Raw genomic sequence first — 23,231 nt, forward strand, 5'->3', positions numbered from 1 at the left:
TTCGGTCCAATACACTGTATTGGCTGGGAACAGACGCAAAAGCTATTTGCATTGTGTATGGCCAGAAGAGCACAAGAGTGCTGTTTTAGCCTGAATGAACCCTTACTGCTAGAACTTGAAACTGAACGTGATTCAACTCCGTTTAGGAAGTTTAATTGAACCCTAGTGTGTCGTGCAAGGAAAACACTCTGCTTTTGAGAAACGGGCATTCTTGCACTCTACTGTGTTTCCTATTGAGCCAAGAGTGAGCTAGCTCAGAACAAGAGAACTGTGCTTCATACACAAACGGGGCATATCTAGTTCAACTCAGTATTGGAAACTGAGTAAAACAGGAGCTTCTCTTCAGTCCAATACACTGTACTGGCTGGGAGCAGATGAGAATGCTATTTGTACTGTGTATGGCCAGAATAGCACAAGTGTGCTGTTCTTAGCCTGAATGAACCCTTGCTGCTAGAACTTGAAACTGAACGTGATTCAACTCCGTTTATGAAGTTTAATTGAACCCTAGTGTGCCATGCAAGGAAAACACTCTGCTTTTGTGAAACGGGCATTCTTGCACTCTTCTGTGCTTCCTATAGGGCCAGTACAGTGAGCTAGCTCAGAACAAAAGAACTGTGCTTCCTACACAAACGGGGCGTATCTAGTTAAACTCAGTATTGGAAACTGAGTAAAACAGGAGCTTCTCTTCAGTCCAATGAACTGTACTGTCTGGGAGGAGACGCGAATGCTATTTGCACTGTGTATGGCCAGAATAGCACAAGAGTGCTGTTCTTAGCCTGAATGAACCCTTGCTGCTAGACCTTGAAACTGAACGTGACTCAACTCCATTTAGGAAGTTTAATTGAACCCTAGTGTGCCATGCAAGGAAAACACTCTTCTTTTGAGAAACGCGCATTCTTGCACTCTTCTGTTTTTCCTATAGGGCAAGTACAGTGAGCTAGCTCAGAACAAAAGAACTGTGCTTCCTACACAAAAGGGTTGTGTCTAGTTCAACTCAGTATTGGAAACTGAGTAAAACAGGAGCTTCTCTTCAGTCCAATACACTGTACTGGCTGGGAACAGACGCAAAAGCTATTTGCACTGTGTATGGCCAGAAGAGCACAAGAGTGCTGTTTTAGCCTGAATGAATCCTTAGTGCTAGAACTTGAAACTGAACGTTATTCAACTCCGTTTAGGAAGTTTAATTGAACCCTAGTGTGTCGTGGAAGGAAAACACTCTGCTTTAGTGAAACGGGCATTCTTGCACTCTACTGTGTTTCTTTTTGGGCCAGTACAGTGAGCTAGCTCAGAACAAAAGAACTGTGCTTCCTACACAAACGGGGCATATCTAGTTCAACTCAGTATTGGAAATTGAGTAAGACAGGAGCTTCTCTTCAGTCCAATACACTGTACTGGCTGGGAACAGACGCGAATGCTATTTGCAATGTGTATGGCCAGAATAGCACAAGAGTTTTGTTCTTAGCCTGAATGAACCCTTGCTGCTAGACCTTGAAACTGAACGTGACTCAACTCCGTTAAGGAAGTTTAATTGAACCCTAGAGTGTCATGCAAGATAAACACTCTGCTTTTGAGAAACGGGCATTCTTGCACTCTGCTGTGTTTTCTATAGGGCCAGTAGAGTGAGCTAGCTCAGAACAAAAGAACTGTGCTTTCTACACAAACGGGGAATATCTAGTTCAACTCAGTATTGGAAACTGAGTAAAACAGGAGCTTCTCTTCAGTCCAATACACTGTACAGGCTGGGAACAGACGCGAATGCTATTTGCACTGTGTATGGCCAGAATAGACCTAGAGTGCTGTTCTTAGACTGAATGTACCCTTTAGGCTCGAACTTGAAACTGAACGTGATTCAACTACATTTAGGAAGTTTAGTTGAGCCCCAGTGTGCCATGCAAGAAAAACAGTCTGCTTTTGAGAAACGGGCATTCTTGCACTCTACTGTGTTTCCTATAGGGCCAGTACAGTGAGCTAGCTCAGAACAAAAGAACTGTGCTTCCTACACAAACGGGGCATATCTAGGTCAACTCAGTATTGGAAACTGAGTAAAACAGGAGCTTCTCTTCAGTCCAATACACTGTACTGGCTGGGAACAGACGCGAATGCTATTTGCACTGTTTATGGCCAGAATAGCACAAGAGTGCTGTTCTTAGCCTGAATGAACCCTTGCTGCTAGACCTTGAAACTGACCGTGACTCAACTCCGTTTAGGAAGTTTAATTGAACCCTAGTGTGCCATGCAAGGAAAACACTCTGCTTTTGAGAAACGGGCATTCTTGCACTCTTCTGTGTTTCCTATAGGGCTAGTACAAGGAGCTAGCTCAGAACAAAAGAACTGTGCTTCCTACACAAACGGGTTGTGTCTAGTTCAACTCAGTATTGGAAACTGAGTAAAACAGGAGATTCTCTTCAGTCCAATACACTGTACTGGCTGGGAACAGACGCAAAAGCTATTTGCACTGTGTATGGCCAGAATAGCACAAGAGTGCTGTTTTAGCCTGAATGAACCCTTACTGCTAGAACTTGAAACTGAACGTGATTCAACTCCGTTTAGGAAGTTTAATTGAACTCTAGTGTGTCGTGCAAGGAAAACACTCTGCTTTTGTGAAACGGGCATTCTTGCACTCTACTGTGTTTCCTATTGGGCCAGTACAGTGAGCTAGCTCAGAACAAAAGAACTGTGCTTCCTACACAAACGGGGCATATCTAGTTCAACTCAGTATTGGAAACTGAGTAAAAGAGGAGCTTCTCTTCAATCCAATACACTATACTGGCTGGGAACAGAGGAGAATGCTATTTGTACTCTGTATGGCCAGAATAGCATAAGAGTGCTGTTCTTAGTCTTATGAACCCTTGCTGCTAGAACTTGAAACGGAATGTGATTCAACTCCGTTTAGCAAGTTTAATTGAACCCTAGAGTGCCATGCAAGAAAAACACTCTGCTTTTGAGAAACGGGCATTCTTGCACTCTACTGTGTTTCCTATAGGGCCAGTACTGTGAGCTAGCTCAGAACAAAAGAACTGTGCTTCCTACACAAACGGGGTATAACTAGTTCAACTCAGTATTGGAAACTGAGTAAAACAAGAGCTTCTCTTCAGTCCAATACACTTTACTTGCTGGGAGCACACGAGAATGTTATTTGCACTGTGTGTGGCCTGCATAGCACAAGAGTTCTGTTCTTAGCCTGAATGAACCCTTGCTGCTAGAACTTGAAAAGGAATGTGATTCAACTCCGTTTAGCAAGTTTAATTGAACCCTAGTGTGCCATGCAAGAAAAACACTCTGCTTTTGTGAAACGGGCATTCTTGCACTCTACTGTGTTTCCTATAGGGCCAGTACAGTGAGCTATCACAGAACAAAAGAACTGTGCTTCCTACACAAACGGGGCATATCTAGTTCAACCTAGGATTGGAAACTGAGTAAAACAGGAGCTACTCTTCAGTCCAATACACTGTACTGGCTGGGAACAGAAGCGAATGCTATTTGCACTGTGTATGGCAAGAATACCACAAGAGTGCTGTTCTTAGCGTGAATGAACCCTTGCTGCTAGAACTTGAAACTGAACATGATTCAACTCCGTTTCACAAGTTTAATTGAGGCCTAGTGTGCCATGCAAGAAAAACAGTCTGCTTTTGAGAAACGGGCATTCTTGCACTCTACTGTGTTTCCTATAGGGCCAGTACAGTGAGCTAACTCAGAACAAAAGAACTGTGCTTCCTACACAAACGGGGCATATCTAGTTCAACTCAGTATTGGATACTGAGTAAAACAGGAGCTTCTCTTCAGTCCAATGCACTGTACTGGCTGGGAACAGACGCGAATGCTATTTGCACTGTGTATGGCCAGAATAGCACAAGAGTGCTGTTCCTAGCCTGAATGAACCCTTGCTGCTAGATCTTGAAACTGAGCGTGATTCAACTCCGTTTAGGAAGTTTAATTGAACCCAAGTGTACCATGCAAGAAAAACACTCTGCTTTTGAGAAACGGGCATTCTTGCACTCTACGTTATTTCCTATAGGGCCAGTACAGTGAGGTAGCTCCGAACAAAAGAACGATTTTTCCTACACAAACGGGGCATATCTAGTTCAACTCAATATTGGAAACTGAGTAAGACAGGAGCTTCTCTTCAGTCCAATACACTGTACTGGCTGGGAAGAGACGCGAATGCTATTTGCACTGTGTATGGCCAGAATAGCACAAGAGTTTTGTTCTTAGCCTGAATGAACCCTTGCTGCTAGACCTTGAAACTGAACGTGACTCAACTCAGTTTTGGAAGTTTAATTGAACCCTAGAGTGCCATGCAAGAAAAACACTCTGCTTTTGAGAAACGGGCATTCTTGCACTCTTCTGTGTTTCCTATAGGGCTAGTACAAGGAGCTAGCTCAGAACAAAAGAACTGTGCTTCCTACACAAACGGGTTGTGTCTAGTTCAACTCAGTATTGGAAACTGAGTAAAACAGGAGCTTCTCTTCAGTCCAATACACTGTACTGGCTGGGAACAGAGGAGAATGCTATTTGTACTCTGTATGGCCAGAATAGCATAAGAGTGCTGTTCTTAGTCTTAATGAACCCTTGCTGCTAGAACTTGAAACGGAATGTGATTCAACTCCGTTTAGCAAGTTTAATTGAACCCTAGAGTGCCATGCAAGAAAAACACTCTGCTTTTGAGAAACGGGCATTCTTGCACTCTACTGTTTTTCCTATAGGGCCAGTACTGTGAGCTAGCTCAGAACAAAAGAACTGTGCTTCCTACACAAACGGGGTATAACTAGTTCAACTCAGTATTGGAAACTGAGTAAAACAAGAGCTTCTCTTCAGTCCAATACACTGTACTTGCTGGGAGCACACGAGAATGTTATTTGCACTGTGTGTGGCCTGCATAGCACAAGAGTTCTGTTCTTAGCCTGAATGAACCCTTGCTGCTAGATCTTGAAAAGGAATGTGATTCAACTCCGTTTAGCAAGTTTAATTGAACCCTAGTGTGCCATGCAAGAAAAACACTCTGCTTTTGTGAAACGGGCATTCTTGCACTCTACTGTGTTTCCTATAGGGCCAGTACAGTGAGCTAGCTCAGAACAAAAGAACTGTGCTTCCTACACAAACGGGGCATATCTAGTTCAACCTAGGATTGGAAACTGAGTAAAACAGGAGCTACTCTTCAGTCCAATACACTGTACTGGCTGGGAACAGAAGCGAATGCTATTTGCACTGTGTATGGCAAGAATACCACAAGAGTGCTGTTCTTAGCCTGAATGAACCCTTGCTGCTAGAACTTGAAACTGAACATGATTCAACTCCGTTTCACAAGTTTAATTGAGCCCTAGTGTGCCATGCAAGAAAAACACTCTGCTTTTGAGAAACGGGCATTCTTGCACTCTACGTTATTTCCTATAGGGCCAGTACAGTGAGGTAGCTCCGAACAAAAGAACGATTTTTCCTACACAAACGGGGCATATCTAGTTCAACTCAGTATTTGAAACTGAGTAAAACAGGAGCTTCTCTTCAGTCCAATACACTGTACTGGCTGGGAACAGACGCGAATGCTATTTGCACTGTGTATGGCCAGAATAGCACAAGAGTGCTGTTCTTAGCCTGAATGAACCCTTGTTGCTAGAACTTGAAACTGAACGTGATTCAACTCCGTTTAGGAAGTTTAATTGAACCCTAGTGTGCCATGCAAGGAAAACACTCTGCTTATGAGAAATGGGCATTCTTGCACTCTACTGTATTTCCGTTAGGCCAGGACAGTGAGCTAGCTCAGAACAAAAGAAGTGTGCTACCTACACAAACGGGGCATATCTAGTTCAACTCAGTATTGGAAACTGAGTATAACGGGAGCTTCTCTTCAGTCCAATACATTGTAATGGCTGGGAACAGACGCGAATGCTATTTGCACTGTGTATGGCCAGAATAGCACAAGAGTGCTGTTCTTAGCCTGAATGAACCCTTGCTGCTAGAATTTGAAACTGATTTGATTCAAGCCCGTATAGGAAGTTTAATTGAACCCTAGTGTGCCATGCAAGAAAAACACTCTGCTTTTGAGAAAAGGGCATTCTTGCTCTCTACTCTGTTTCCTATTGGGCCAGTACAGTGAGCTAGCTCAGAACAAAAGAACTGTGCTTCCTACACAAACCGGGCATATCTAGTTCAACTCAGTATTGGAAACTGAGTAAAACAGTAGCTTCCCTTCAGTCCAATACACTGTACTGGCTGGGAGCAGATGCGAATGCTATTTGCACTCTGTATGGCCAGAATAGCACAAGAGTGCTGTTCTTAGCCTGAATGAACCCTTGCTGCTAGAACTTGAAACAGAACGTGATTCAACTCCGTTTAGGAAGTTTAATTGAACTGTAGTGTGCCATGCAAGAAAAACACTCTGCTTTTGAGAAACGGGCATTCTTGCACTCTACTGTGTTTCCTAGAGGGCCAGTAGAGTGAGCTAGCTCAGAACAAATGAACTGTGCCACCTACACAAACGTGGCATATCTAGTTCAACTCAGTATTTGAAACTGAGTAAAACAGGAGCTTCTCTTCAGTCCAATACACTGTACTGGCTTTGAACAGAAGCGAATGCTATTGGCACTGTGTATGGCCAAAAAAGCACAAGAGTGCTGTTCTTAGCCTGAATGAACCCTTGCTGATAGAACTTGAAACTGAACGTGATTCATCTCCATTTAGTAGGTTTAATTGAACCATGGTGTGCCATGTAAGAAAAACACTCTGCTTTTGAGAAGCGGGCATTCTTGCACTCTACTGTGTTTCCTATAGGGCCAGTACAGTGAGCTAGCTCAGAACAAAAGAACTGTGCTTCCTACACAAACGGGGCATATCTAGTTCAACTCAGTATTGGAAACTGAATAAAACAGTTGCTTCTCTTCAGTCCAATACATTGTACTGGCTGGGAACAGACGTGAATGCTATTTGCACTGTGTATGGCCAGAATAGTAAAAGAGTGCTGTTCTTAGCCTGAATGAACCCTTGCTGCTAGAATTTGAAACTGATGTGATTCAACCCCGTTTAGGAAGTTTAATTGAACCCTAGTGTGCCATGCAAGAAAAACACTCTGCTTTTGAGAAACGGGCATTCTTGCACTCTACTCTGTTTCCTATTGGGCCAGTACAGTGAGCTAGCTCAGAACAAAAGAACTGTGCTACCTACACAAACGGGGCATATCTAGTTCAACTGAGTATTGGAAACTGAGTAAAACAGGAGCTTCTCTTCAGTCCAATACACTGTACTTGCTGGGAGCAGACGCGCATGCTATTTGCACTGTGTATGGCCAGAATAGCACAAGAGTGCTGTTCTTAGCCTGATTGAACCCTTGCTGCTAAAACGTGAAACTGAACGTGATTCAACTCCGTTTACGAAGTTTAATTGAACCCTAGTGTGCCATGCAAGGAAAACACTCTGCTTTTGAGAAACGGGCATTCTTGCACTCCTCCGTGTTTCCTATAGGGCCAGTAGGGTGAGCTAGCTCTGAACAAAAGAACTGTGCTTCCTACACAAACGGGGCATATCTAGTTCAACTCAGTATTGGAAACTGAATAAAACAGGAGCTTCTCTTCAGTCCAATACACTGTACTGGCTGGGAGCAGATGAGAATGCTATTTGTACTGTGTATGGCCAGAATAGCACAAGAGTGCTGTTCTTAGCCTGAATGAACCCTTCTGCTAGAACTTTAAACAGAATGTGATTCAACTCCGTTTAGCAAGTTTAATTGAACCCTAATGTGCCATGCAAGAAAAACACTCTGCTTTTGAGAAACGGGCATTCTTGTACTCTACTGTGTTTCCTATAGGGCCAGTACAGTGATCTAGCTCAGAACAAAAGAACTGTGCTTCCTACACAAACGGGGCATATCTAGTTTAACTCAGTATTGGAAACTGAGTAAATCAGGAGCTTCTCTTCAGTAAATACAGTGTACTGGCTGGGAATAGACACGAAAGCTATCTGCACTGTGTATGGCCAGATTATCTCAAGAGTGCTGTTCTTATCCCGAATGAACCATTGCTGCTAGAAGTTGAAACTGAACGTGATTCAACTCCGTTAAGGATGTTTAATTGAACCCTAGTGTGCCAAGCAAGGAAAACACTCTGCTTTTGAGAAACGGGCATTCTTGCCCTCTTCTGTGCTTCCTATAGGGCCAGTACAGTGAGCTAGCTCAGAACAAAAGAACTGTGCTTCCTACACAAACGGGGCATATCTAGTTCAACTCATTATTGGAAACTGAGTAAAACAGGAGCTTCTTTTCAGTCCAATGCACTGTACTGGGCGGGAACAGACAAGAATGCTATTTGCACTGTGTATGGCCAGAATAGCACAAGAGTGCTGTTCTTAGCCTGAATGAACCCTTGCTGCTAGAACTTGAAACTGAACTTGATTCAACTCCGTTTAGGATGTTTAATTGAAGCCTAGTGTGCCCTGCAAGGAAAACACTCTTCTTTTGAGAAACGGGCATTCTTGCACTCTACTGTGTTTCCTATAGGGCCAGTTCAGTGAGCTAGCTCAGAACAAAAGAACTGTGCTTCCTACAAAAACGGGGCATATCTAGTTCAACTCAGTATTGGAAACAGAGTAAAACAGGAGCTTCTCTTCAGTCCAATACACTGTACTGGCTGGGAACAGACGCGAATGCTATTTGCACTGTGTATGGCCAGAATATCCCAAGAGTGGTTTTCTTAGCCTGAATGAACCCTTGCTGCTAGAACTTGAAACTGAACGTGATTCAACTCCGTTTAGGAAGTTTAATTGAACCCTAGTGTACCAAGCAAGGAAAACACTCTGCTTTTGAGAAACAGGCATTCTTGCACTCTACTGTGTTTCCTATAGGGCCAGTACAGTGAGCTAACAAAGATCAAAAGAACTGTGCTTCCCACACAAACGGGGCATATCTAGTTCAACTCAGTATTGGAAACTGAGTAAAACAGGAGCTTCTCTTCAGTCCAATACACTGTACTGGCTGTGAGCAGATGCGAATGCTATTTGCACTGTGTATGGCCAGAATAGCACAGGAGTGCTCTTCTTAGCCTGAATGAACCCTTGCTGATAGAAATTGAAACGGAACGTGATTCAACTCCGTTTAGGAAATTTAATTGAACCCTAGTGTGCCATGCAAGAAAAACACTCTGCTTTTGAGAAACGGGCATTCTTGCACTCTGCTGTGTTTACTATAGGGCCAGTACAGTGAGCTAGCTCCGAACAAAAGAACTGTGCTTCCTACACAAACGGGGCATATCTAGTTCAACTCAGTATTTGAAACTGATTAAAACAGGAATTTCTCCTCGGTCCAATACACTGTACTGGCTGGGAACAGACACGAATGCTATTTGCACTGTGTATGTCCAGAATAGCACAAGAGTGCAGTTCTTAGCCTGAATGAACCCTTGCTGATAGAAATTGAAACGGAACGTGATTCAACTCCGTTTAGGAAATTTAATAGAACCCTAGTGTGCCATGCAAGAAAAACACTCTGCTTTTGAGAAACGGGCATTCTTGCACTCTGCTGTGTTTACTATAGGGCCAGTACAGTGAGCTAGCTCAGAACAAAAGAACTGTGCTTCCTACACAAACGGGGCATATCTAGTTCAACTCAGTATTGGAAACTGAGTAAAACGGGAGCTTCTCTTCAGTCCAATACACTGTACTGGCTGGGAACAGACGTGAATGCTATTTGCACTGTGTGGCCAGAATAGCACAAGAGTGCTGTTCTTAGCCTGAATGAACCCTTGCTGCTAGAACTTGAAACTGAACGTGATTCATCTAAATTTAGTAAGTTTAATTGAACCCTGGTGTGCCATGTAAGAAAAACACTCTGCTTTTGAGAAGCGGGCATTTTGCACTCTACTGTGTTTTCTATAGGGCCAGTACAGTGAGCTAGCTCAAAACAAAAGAACTGTGCTTCCTACACAAAGGGGGCATATCTAGGTCAACTCAGTATTGGAAACTGAATAAAACAGGACCTTCTCTTCAGTCCAATACATTGTACTGGCTGGGAACAGACGCGAATGCTATTTGCACTGTGTATGGCCAGAATAGCACAAGAGTGCTGTTCTTAGCCTAAATGAACCCTTGTTGCTAGAATTTGAAACTGATGTGATTCAACCCCGTTTAGGAAGTTTAATTGAACCCTAGTGTGCCATGCAAGAAAAACACTCTGCTTTTGAGAAACGGGCATTCTTGCACTCTACTCTGTTTCCTATGGGGCCAGTACAGTGAGCTACCTCAGAACAAAAGAACTGTGCTTCCTACACAAACCGGGCATATCTAGTTCAACTCAGTATTGGAAACTGAGTAAAACAGGAGCTTCTCTTCAGTCCAATACACTATGTTGGCTGGGAACAGACGCGAATGCTATTTGCACTGTGTATGGCCAGAATAGCACAAGAGTGCTGTTCTTAGCCTGAATGAACCATTGCTGCTAGAACTTGAAACTGAACGTGATTCAACTCCGTTTAGGAAGGTTAATTGAACCCTAGTGTGCCATGCAAGGAAAACACTCTGCTTTTGAGAAACGGGCATTCTTGCACTCTTCTGTGTTTCCTATAGGGCCAGTACAGTGAGCTAGCTCAGAACAAAAGAACTGTGCTTCCTACACAAACGGGGCATATCTAGTTCAACTCAGTATTGGAAAGTGAGTAAAACGGGAGCTTCTCTTCAGTCCAATACACTGTCCTGGCTGAGAACAGACGCCAATGCTATTTGCACTGTGTATGGCCAGAATAGCACAAGAGTGCTGTTCTTAGCCTGAATGAACCCTTGCTGCTAGAACTTGAAATGGAACGTGATTCAACTCCGTTTAGGAAGTTTAATTGAACCCTAGTGTGCCATGCAAGAAAAACACTCTGCTTTTGAGAAACGAGCATTCTTGCACTCTACTGTGTTTCCTATAGGGCCAGTATAATGAGCTAGCTCAGAACAAAAGAACTGTGCTTCCTACACAAACGGGGCATATCTAGTTCAACTCAGTATTGGAAACTGAGTAAAACAGGAGCTTCTCTTCAGTCCAATACACTGTACTGGCTGGGAGTAGATGCGAATGCTATTTGCACTGTGTATGGCCAGAATAGCACAAGAGTGCTGTTTTTAACCTGAATGAACCCTTGCTGCTCGAACTTGAAACGGAACGTGATTCAACTCCGTTTCGCAAGTTTAATTGAACCCTAGTGTGCCATGCAAGAAAAACACTCTGCTTTTGGAAAGGGGCACTCTTGCACTCTACTGTGTTTCCTATAGGGCCAGTACAGTGAGCTAGCTCCGAACAAAAGAACTGTGCTTCCTACACAAACGGGGCATATCTATTTCAACTCAGTATTTGAAACTGAGTAAAACAGTAGCTTCTCTTCAGTCCAATACGCTGTACTGGCTGGGAGCAGATGCGAATGCTATTTGCACTGTTTATGGCCAGAATAGCAAAAGAGTGGTGTTCTTAGCCTGAATGAACCCTTGCTGCTAGAACTTTAAACTGAACGTGATTCAACTCCGTTTAGGAAGTTTAATTGAACCCTAGTGTGCCATGCAAGGAAAACACTCTTCTTTTCAGAAACGGGCATTCTTGCACTCTACTGTGTTTCCTATAGGGCCAGTACAGTGAGCTAGCTCAGAACAAAAGAACTGTGCTTCCTACACAGACGGGGCATATCTAGTTCAACTCAGTATTGGACTCTGAGTAAAACAGGAGCTTCTCTTCAGTCCAATACACTGTACTGGCTGGGAACAGACGCAAATGCTATTTGCACTGTGTATGGCCAGAATAGCACAAGAGTGCTGTTCTTAGCCTGAATGAACCCTTGCTGCTAGACCTTGAAACAGTACGTGATTCAACCCCGTTTAGGAAGTTTAATTGAACCCTAGTGTGCCATGCAAGGAAAACACTCTGCTTTTGAGAAACGGGCATTCTTGCACTCTACTGTGTTTCCTATAGGGCCAGTACAGTGAGCTAGCTCAGAACAAGAGAACTGTGCTTCGTACACAAACGGCGCGTATCTAGTTCAACTCAGTATTGGAAACTGAGTAAAACAGGAGCTTCTCTTCAGTCCAATACACTGTACTGGCTGGGAACAGACGCGAATGCTATTTGCACTGTGTATGGCCAGAATAGCACAAGAGTGGTGTTCTTAGCCTGAATGAACCCTTGCTGCTAGAACTTTAAACTGAACGTGATTCAACTTCGTTTAGGAAGTTTAATTGAACCCTAGTGTGCCATGCAAGGAAAACATTCTTCTTTTCAGAAACGAGCATTCTTGCACCCTACTGTGTTTCCTATAGGGCCAGTACAGTGAGCTAGCAAAGAACAAAAGAACTGTGCTTCTTACACAAATGGGGCATATCTAGTTCAACTCAGTATTGGAAACTGAGTAAAACAGGAGCTTCTCTTCAGTCCAATACACTGTACTGGCTGGGAGCAGATGCGAATGCTATTTGCACTATGTATGGCCAGAATAGCAAAAGAGTGCTGTTCTTAGCCTGAATGAACCCATGCTGCTAGAACTTGAAACGGAATGTGATTCAACTCCGTTTAGGAAGTTTCATTGAACCCTAGTGTGCCATGCAAGAGAAATACTCTGCTTTTGAGAAACGGGCATTCTTGCACTCTTCTGTGTTTCCTATAGGGCCAGTACAGTTAGCTAGCTCAGAACAAAAGAACTGTGCTTCCTACACAAACGGGGCATATCTAGTTCAACTCAGTATTGGAAACTGAGTAAAACAGGAGCTTCTCTTCAGTCCAATACACTGTACTGGCTGGGAACAGACGCGAATGCTATTTGCACTGTGTATGTCCAGAATAGCACAAGAGTGCTGTCCTTAGCCTGAATGAACACTTGCTGCTAGACCTTGAAACTGAAAGTGATTCAACTCCGTTTAGGAAGTTTAATGGAACCCTAGTGTGCCCTGCAAGGAAAACACTCTGCTTTTGAGAAACGGGCATTCTTGCACTCTACTGTGTTTCCTATAGGGCCAGTACAGTGAGCTAGCTCAGAACAAAAGAACTGTGCTTCCTACACAAACTGGGCATATCTAGTTCAACTCAGAATTGGAAACTGAGTAAAACAGGAGCTTCTCTTCAGTCCAATACACTGTACTGGCTGGGAGCAGATGCGAATGCTATTTGCACTGTGTATGGCCAGAATAGCACAAGAGTGCTGTTCTTAGCCTGAATGAACCCTTGCTGCTAGAACTTGAAAAGGAATATGATTCAACCCCGTTTAGGAAGTTTAATTGAACCCTAGTGTGCCATGCAAGGAAAACACTCTGCTTTTGAGAAACGGGCATTCTTGCACTGTACTGTGTTTCCTATAGGGCAAGTACAGTGAGCTAGCTCAGTACCAAAAACTGTGCTTCCTACACAAACGGGGCATATCTAGTTCAACTGAGTATTTTAAACTGAGTAAAACAGGAGCTTCTCTTCAGTCCAATACACTGTACTGGCTGGGAACAGATGCGAATGCTATTTGCACTGTGTATGGCCAGGATAGCACAAGAGTGCTGTTCTTAGCCTGAATGAACCCTTGCTGCTAGACCTTGAAACTGAAAGTGACTCAACTCCGTTAAGGAAGTTTAATTGAACCCTAGAGTGCCATGCAAGAAAAACACTCTGCCTTTGAGAAACGGGCATTCTTGCACTCTACTGTGTTTCCTGTAGGACCAATACAGTGAGCTAGCTCGGAAAAAAAAAAACTGTGCTTCCTACACAAACGGGGCATAACTAGATCAACTCAGTAATGGAAACTGAGTAAAACAGGAGCTTCTCTTCAGTCCAATACACTGTACTGGCTGGGAACAGACGCGAATGCTATTTGCACTGTGTATGGCCAGGATAGCACAAGAGTGCTGTTCTTAGACTGAATGAACCCTTGCTGCTAGAACTTGAAACTGCACGTGATTCAACTCCGTTTAGGAAGTTTAATTGAACCCTAGTGTGCCATGCTAGGAAAACACTCTGCTTTTGAGAAACGGGCATTCTTGCACTCTGCTGTGTTTCATATAGGGCCAGTAGAGTGAGCTAGCTCAGAACAAAAGAACTGTGCATCCTACACAAACGGGGCATATCTAGTTCAACTCAGTATTGGAAACTGAGTAAGACAGGAGCTTCTCTTCAGTCCAATATACTGTACTGGCTGGGAACAGACACGAATGCTATTTGCACTGTGTATGGCCAGAATAGCACAAGAGTGCTGTTCTTAGCCTGATTGAACCCTTGCTGCTAGACCTTGAAACTGAATGTGACTCAACTCCGTTAAGGAAGTTTAATTGAACCCTAGAGTGCCATGCAAGAAAAATACTCTGCTTTTGAGAAACGGGCATTCTTGCACACTGCTGTGTTTCCTATAGGGCCAGTAGAGTGAGCTAGCTCAGAACAAAAGAACTGTGCTTCCTACACAAACGGGGCATATCTAGTTCAACTCAGTATTGGAAACTGAGTAAAACAGGAGCTTCTCTTCAGTCCAATACACTGTACTGGCTGGGAACAGACGCGAAAGCTATTTGCACTGTTAAGGTCAGAATAGCACAAGAGTGCTGTTCTTGGCCTGAATGAACCCTTGCTGCTAGAACGTGAAACTGAACATGATTCTACTCCGCTTACGAAGTTTAACTGTACCCTAGTGTGTCATGCAAGAAAAACACTCTGCTTTTGAGAAACGGGCATTCTTGCACTCTACTGTATTTCCTATAGGGCCAGTACAGTGAGCTTGCTCAGAACAAAAGAACTGGGCTTCGTATATAAACGGGGCATATCTAGTTCAACCTAGTATTGGAAACTGAGTAAAACAGGAGCTACTCTTCAGTCCAATACACTGTACTGGCTGGGAACAGAAGCGAATGCTATTTGCACTGTGTATGGCCAGAATACCACAAGAGTGCTGTTCTTAGCCTGAATGAACCCTTGCTGCTTGAACTTGAAACTGAACATGATTCAACTCCGTTTAGAAAGTTTAATTGAACCCTAGTGTGCCATGCAAGGAAAACACTCTGCTTTTGAGAAATGGGCATTCTTGCACTCTACTGTGTTGCCTATAGGGTCAGTACAGTGAGCTAGTTCAGAACAAAAGAACTCTGCTTCCTACACAAACGGGGCATATCTAGTTTAACTCAGTATTGGAAACTGAGTAAAACGGGAGCTTCTCTTCAGTCCAATACACTGTACTGGCTGGGAACAGACACGAATGCTATTTGCACTGTGTGGCCAGAATAGCACAAGAGTGCTGTTCTTAGCCTGAATGAACCCTTGCTGCTAGAACTTGAAACTGAACGTGATTCATCTCCATTTAGGAAGTTTAACTGAACCCTAGTGTGCCATGTAAGAAAAACACTCTGCTTTTGAGAAACGGGCATTCTTGCACTCTACTGTGTTTCCTATAGGGCCAGTACAGTGAGCTAGCTCAGAACAAAAGAACTGTGCTTCCTACACAAACGGGGCATATCTAGGTCAACTCAGTATTGGAAACTGAGTAAAACAGGAGCTTCTCTTCAGTCCAATACACTGTACTGGCTGGGAGCAGATGCGAATGCTATTTGCACTGTGTATAGCCAGAATAGCACAAGAGTGCTGTTCTTAGCCTGAATGAACCCGTGCTGCTAGAACTTGAAAAGGAATATGATTCAACTCCGTTTAGCAAGTTTAATTGAACCCTAGTGTGCCATGCAAGATAAACACTCTGCTTTTGAGAAACGGGCATTCTTGCACTGTACTGTGTTTCCTATAGGGCAAGTACAGTGAGCTAGCTCAGTACCAAAAACTGTGCTTCCTACACAAACGGGGCATATCTAGTTCAACTCAGGATTGGAAACTGAGTAAAACAGGAGCTTCTCTTCAGTCCAATACACTGTACTGGCTGGGAACAAACGCGAACACTATTTGCACTGCGTATGGCCAGAATACTACAAGAGTGCTATTCTTAGCCTGAATGATCCCTTGCTGCTAGAACTTGAAACTGAACGTGATTCAACTCCGCTTAGGAAGTTTAATTGTACCCTAGTGTGGCATACAAGAAAAACACTCTGCTTTTGAGAAACGGGCATTCTTGCACTCTACTGTGTTTCCTATAGGTCCAGTACAGTGAGCTAGCTCAGAACAAAAGAACTGTGCTTCCTACACAAACGAGGCATATCTAGTTCAACTGAGTATTTTAAACTGAGTAAAACAGGAGCTTCTCTTCAGTCCAATACACTGTAGTGGCTGGGAACAGACGCGAATGCTATTTGCACTGTGTATGGCCAGGATAGCACAAGAGTGCTGTTCTTAGCCTGAATGAACCCTTGGTGCTAGACCTTGAAACTGAAAGTGACTCAACTCCGTTAAGGAAGTTTAATTGAACCCTAGAGGGCCATGCAAGAATAACACTCTGCCTTTGAGAAACGGGCATTCTTGCACTCTACTGTGTTTCCTGTAGGACCAGTACAGTGAGCTAGCTCGGAAAAAAAAAAACTGTGCTTCCTACACAAACGGGGCATATCTAGTTCAACTCAGTAATGGAAACTGAGTAAAACAGGAGCTTCTCTTCAGTCCAATACACTGTACTGGCTGGGAACAGACGCGAATGCTATTTGCACTGTGTATGGCCAGAATAGCACAAGAGTGCTGTTCTTAGCCTGAATGAACCCTTGCAGCTAGACCTTGAAACTGAACGTGACTCAACTCCGTTAAGGAAGTTTAATTGAACCCTAGAGTGCCATGCATGAAAAACAATCTGCTTTTGAGAAACGGGCATTCTTGCACACTGCTGTGTTTCCTATAGGGCCAGTAGAGTGAGCTAGCTCAGAACAAAAGAACTGTGCTTCCTACACAAACGGGGCATATCTAGTTCAACTCAGTATTGGAAACTGAGTAAAACAGGAGCTTCTCTTCAGTCCAATACACTGTACTGGCTGGGAACAGACGCGAAAGCTATTTGCACTGTTAAGGTCAGAATAGCACAAGAGTGCTGTTCTTGTCCTGAATGATCCCTTGCTGCTAGAACGTGAAACTGAACATGATTCTACTCTGCTTACGAAGTTTAACTGTACTCTAGTGTGCCATGCAAGTAAAACACTCTGCTTTTGAGAAACGGGCATTCTTGCACTCTACTGTGTTTCCTATAGGGCCAGTAGAGTGAGCTAGCTCAGAACAAAAGAAATGTGCTACCTACACAAACGGGGCATATCTAGTTCAACTCAGTATTGGAAACTGAGTAAAACAGGAGCTTCTCTTCAGTCCAATACACTGTACTGGCTGGGAGCAGACGCGAATGCTATTTGCTCTGTGTATGGCCAGAATAGCACAAGAGTGCTGTTCTTAGCCTGAATGAATCCTTGCTGCTAGAACTTGAAACAGAACGTGATTCAACACCGTTTAGGAAGATTATTTGAACCCTAGTGTGCCATACAAGAAAAACACTTTTCTTTTGAGAAACGGGCATTCTTGTACTCTTCTGTGTTTCCTATAGGTCCAGTACAGTGAGCTAGCTCAGAACAAAAGAACTGTGCTTCCTACACAACGGGCCATATCTAGTTCTACTGAGTATTGGAAACTGAGTAAAACAGGAGCTTCTCTTCAGTCCAATACACTGTACTGGCTGGGAACAGACGCGAATGCTATTTGCACTGTGTATGGCCAGGATAGCACAAGAGTGCTGTTCTAAGCCTGAATGAACCCTTGCTGCTAGACCTTGAAACTGAACGTGACTCAACTCCGTTAAGGAAGTTTAATTGAACCCTAGAGTGCCATGCAAGAAAAACACTCTGCTTTTGAGAAATGGGCATTCTTGCACTCTACTGTGTTTCCTGTAGGACCAGTACACTGAGTTAGCTCAGAACAAAAGAACTGTGCTTCCTACACAAACGGGGCATATCTAGTTCAACTCAGTATTTGAAACTAAGTGAAACAGGAGCTTCTCTTCAGACCAATACACTGTACTGGCTGGGAAGAGACGCGAATGCTATTTGCACTGTTTATGGCCAGAATAGCACAAGAGTTCTGTTCTTAGCCTGAATGAACCCTTGCTGCTAGAACTTGAAACTGCACGTGATTCAACTCCGTTTAGGAAGTTTAATTGAACCCTAGTGTTCCATGCAAGAAAAACACTCTGCTTTTGAGAAACGGGCATTCTTGCACTCTACAGTGTTTCCTATACGGCCAGTACAATGAGCTAGCTCAGAACAAAAGAACTGTGCTTCCTACACAAACGGGGCATATCTAGTTCAACTCAGTATTGGAAACTGAGTAAAACAGGAGCTTCTCTTCAGTCCAATACGCTGTACTGGCTGGGAACAGACGCGAATGCTATTTGCACTGTGTATGGCCAGAATAGCACAAGAGTGGTGTTCTTAGCCTGAATGAACCCTTGCTGCTAGAACTTTAAACTGAACGTGATTCAACTCCATTTAGGAAGTTTAATTGAACCCTAGTGTGCCATGCAAGGAAAACACTCTGCTTTTTAGAAACGTGCATTCTTGCACTCTACTGTGTTTCCTATAGGGCCAGTACAGTGAGCTAGCAAAGAACAAAAGAACTGTGCTTCCTAAACAAACGGGGCATATCTAGTTCAACTCAGTATTGGAAACTGAGTAAAACCGGAGCTTCTCTTCAGTCAAATACACTGTACTGGCTGGGAACAAACGCGAACACTATTTGCACTGTGTATGGCCAGAATAGCACAAGAGTGCTATTCTTAGCCTGAATGATCCCTTGTTGCTAGAAGTTGAAACTGAACGTGATTCAACTCCGTTTAGGAAGGTTAATTGAACCCTAGTGTGCCATGCAAGGAAAACACTCTGCTTTTGAGAAACGGGCATTCTTGCAATCTTCTGTGTTTCCTATAGGGCCAGTACAGTGAGCTAGCTCAGAACAAAAGAACTGTGCTTCCTACACAGACGGGGCATATCTAGTTCAACTCAGTATTGGACTCTGAATAAAACAGGAGCTTCTCTTCAGTCCAATACACTGTACTGGCTGGAACAGACGATAATGCTATTTGCACTGTGTATGGCCAGAATAGCACAAGAGTGCTGTTCTTAGCCTGAATGAACCCTTGCTGCTAGAACTTGAAACAGTACGTGATTCAACCCCGTTTAGGAAGTTTAATTGAACCCTAGTGTGCCATGCAAGGAAAACACTCTGCTTTTGAGAAACGGGCATTCTTGCACTCTACTGTGTTTCCTATAGGGCCAGTAGAGTGAGCTAGCTCAGAACAAGAGAACTGTGCTTCCTACACAAACGGAGCATATCTAGTTCAACTCAGTATTGGAAACTGAGTAAAACAGAAGCTTCTCTTCAGTCCAATACACTGTACTGGCTGGGAACAGACGCGAATGCTATTTGCACTGTTTATGGCCAGAATAGCACAAGAGTGGTGTTCTTAGCCTGAATGACCCCTTGCTGCTAGAACTTTAAACTGAACGTGATTCAACTCCGTTTAGGAAGTTTAATTGAACACTAGTGTGCCATGCAAGGAAAACACTCTTCTTTTCAGAAACGGGCATTCTTGCACTCTACTATGTTTCCTATAGGGCCAGTACAGTGAGCTAGCAAAGAACAAAAGAACTGTGCTTCCTACACAAACGGGGCATATCTAGTTCAACTCAGTATTGGAAACTGAGTAAAACAGGAGATTCTCTTCAGTCCAATACACTGTACTGGCTGGGAGCAGATGCGAATGCTATTTGCACTATGTATGGCCAGAATAGCACAAGAGTGCTGTTCTTAGCCTGAATGAACCCATGCTGCTAGAATTTGAAACGGAATGTGATTCAACTCCGTTTAGGAAGTTTCATTGAACCCTAGTGTGCCATGCAAGAGAAACACTCTGCTTTTGAGAAACGGGCATTCTTGCACTCTACTGTGTTTCCTATAGGGCCAGTACAGTGAGCTAGATCAGAACAAAAGAACTGTGCTTCCTACACAAACGGGGCATATCTAGTTTAACTCAGTATTGGAAACTGACTAAAACGGGAGCTTCTCTTCAGTCCAATACACTGTACTGGCTGGGAACAGACACGAATGCTATTTGTACTGTGTGGCCAGAATAGCACAAGAGTGCTCTTCTTAGCCTGAATGAACCCTTGCTGCTAGAACTTGAAACTGAACGTGATTCATCTCCACTTAGGATGTTTAACTGAACCCTAGTGTGCCATGTAAGAAAAACACTCTGCTTTTGAGAAACGGGCATTCTTGCACTCTACTGTGTTTCCTATAGGGCCAGTACAGTGAGCTAGCTCAGAACAAAAGAACTGTGCTTCCTACACAAACGGGGCATATCTAGTTCAACTGAGTATTGGAAACTGAGTAAAACAGGAGCTTCTCTTCAGTCCAATACACTGTAGTGGCTGGGAACAGACGCGAATGCTATTTGCATTGTGTATGGCCAGGATAGCACAAGAGTGCTGTTCTTAGCCTGAATGAACCCTTGCTGCTAGACCTTGAAACTGAACGTGACTCAACTCCGTTAAGGAAGTTTAATTGAACCCTAGAGTGCCATGCAAGGAAAACACTCTGCTTTTTAGAAACGTGCATTCTTGCACTCTACTGTGTTTCCTATAGGGCCAGTACAGTGAGCTAGCAAAGAACAAAAGAACTGTGCTTCCTAAACAAACGGGGCATATCTAGTTCAACTCAGTATTGGAAACTGAGTAAAACCGGAGCTTCTCTTCAGTCAAATACACTGTACTGGCTGTGAACAAACGCGAACACTATTTGCACTGTGTATGGCCAGAATACCACAAGAGTGCTATTCTTAGCCTGAATGATCCCTTGTTGCTAGAAGTTGAAACTGAACGTGATTCAACTCCGTTTAGGAAGGTTAATTGAACCCTAGTGTGCCATGCAAGGAAAACACTCTGCTTTTGAGAAACGGGCATTCTTGCAATCTTCTGTGTTTCCTATAGGGCCAGTACAGTGAGCTAGCTCAGAACAAAAGAACTGTGCTTCCTACACAGACGGGGCATATCTAGTTCAACTCAGTATTGCAAATTGACTAAAACAGGAGATTCTCTTCAGTCCAATACACTGTACTGGCTGGGAGCAGATGCGAATGCTATTTGCACTATATATGGCCAGAATAGCACAAGAGTGCTGTTCTTAGCCTGAATGAACCCATGCTGCTAGAATTTGAAACGGAACGTGATTCAACTCCGTTTAGGAAGTTTAATTGAACCCTAGTGTTCCATGCAAGAAAAACACTCTGTTTTTGAGAATCGGGCATTCTTGCACTCTTCAGTGTTTCCTATAGGGCCAGTACAATGAGCTAGCTCACAACAAAAGAACTGTGCTTCCTACACAAGGGGCATATCTAGTTCAACTCAGTATTGGAAACTGAGTAAAACAGGAGCTTCTCTTCAGTCCAATACACTGTACTGGCTGGGAACAGACGCGAATGCTATTTGCACTGTGTATGGCCAGGATAGCACAAGAGTACTGTTCTTAGACTGAATGAACCCTTGCTGCTAGAACTTGAAACTGAACGTTAATCAACACCGTTTAGGAAGTTTAATTGAACCCTAGAGTGCCATGCAAGATAAACACTCTGCTTTTGAGAAACGGGCATTCTTGCACTCTACTGTGTTTCCTATAGGGCCAGTACAGTGAGCTAGTTCCGAACAAAAGAACTGTGCTTCCTACACAAACGGGGCATATCTAGTTCAACTCAGTATTGGAAACTGAGTAAAACAGGAGCTTCTCTTCAGTCCAATACACTGTACTGGCTGGGAGCAGACGCGAATGCTATTTGCTCTGTGTATGGCCAGAATAGCACAAGAGTGCTGTTCTTAGCCTGAATGAATCCTTGCTGCTAGAACTTGAAACAGAATGTGATTCAACCCCGTTTAGGAAGATTAATTGAACCCTAGTGTGCCATACAAGAAAAACACTTTGCTTTTGAGAAACGGTCATTCTTGTACTCTTCTGTGTTTCCTATAGGTCCAGTACAGTGAGCTAGCTCAGAACAAAAGAACTGTGCTTCCTACACAAACGGGCCATATCTAGTTCAACTGAGTATTGGAAACTGAGTAAAACAGGAGCTTCTCTTCAGTCCAATACACTGTACTGGCTGGGAACAGACGCGAATGCTATTTGCACTGTGTATGGCCAGGATAGCACAAGAGTGCTGTTCTTAGCCTGAATGAACCCTTGCTGCTAGACCTTGAAATTGAACGTGACTCAACTCCGTTAAGGAAGTTTAATTGAACCCTAGAGTGCCATGCAAAAAAAACACTCTGCTTTTGAGAAACAGGCATTCTTGCACTCTACTGTGTTTCCTTAGGACCAGTACAGTGAGCTAGCTCAGAAAAAAGAACTGTGCTTCCTACACAAACGGGGCATATCTAGTTCAACTCAGTATTGGAAACTGAGTAAGTCAGGAGCTTCTCTTCAGTCCAATACACTGTACTGTCTGGGAACAGACGCGAATGCTATTTGCACTGTGTATGGCCAGGATAGCACAAGAGTGCTCTTCTTAGACTGAATGAACCCTTGCTGCTAGAACTTGAAAGTGAACGTGACTCAACTCAGTTTTGGAAGTTTAATTGAACCCTAGAGTGCCATGCAAGAAAAACACTCTGCTTTTGAGAAACGGGCATTCTTGCACTCTACAGTGTTTCCTATACGGCCCGTACAATGAGCTAGCTCTGAACAAAAGAACTGTGCTTCCTACACAAACGGGGCATATCTAGTTCAACTCAGTATTGGAAACTGAGTAAAACAGGAGCTTCTCTTCAGTCCAATACGCTGTACTGGCTGGGAACAGACGCGAATGCTATTTGCACTGTGTATGGCCAGAATAGCACAAGAGTGGTGTTCTTAGCCTGAATGAACCCTTGCTGCTAGAACTTTAAACTGAACGTGATTCAACTCCATTTAGGAAGTTTAATTGAACCCTAGTGTGCCATGCAAGGAAAACACTCTGCTTTTTAGAAACGTGCATTCTTGCACTCTACTGTGTTTCCTATAGGGCCAGTACAGTGAGCTAGCAAAGAACAAAAGAACTGTGCTTACTACACAAACGGGGCATATCTAGTTCAACTCAGTATTGGAAACTGAGTAAAACCGGAGCTTCTCTTCAGTGAAATACACTGTACTGGCTGGGAACAAACGCGAACACTATTTGCACTGTGTATGGCCAGAATAGCACAAGAGTGCTATTCTTAGCCTGAATGATCCCTTGTTGCTAGAAGTTGAAACTGAACGTGATTCAACTCCGTTTAGGAAGGTTAATTGAACCCTAGTGTGCCATGCAAGGAAAACACTCTGCTTTTGAGAAACGGGCATT

The sequence above is a fragment of the Peromyscus maniculatus genome, chromosome 15 (assembly GCF_049852395.1).
Source record: "Peromyscus maniculatus bairdii isolate BWxNUB_F1_BW_parent chromosome 15, HU_Pman_BW_mat_3.1, whole genome shotgun sequence".
In the NCBI taxonomy this organism is placed as follows: domain Eukaryota; kingdom Metazoa; phylum Chordata; class Mammalia; order Rodentia; family Cricetidae; genus Peromyscus; species Peromyscus maniculatus.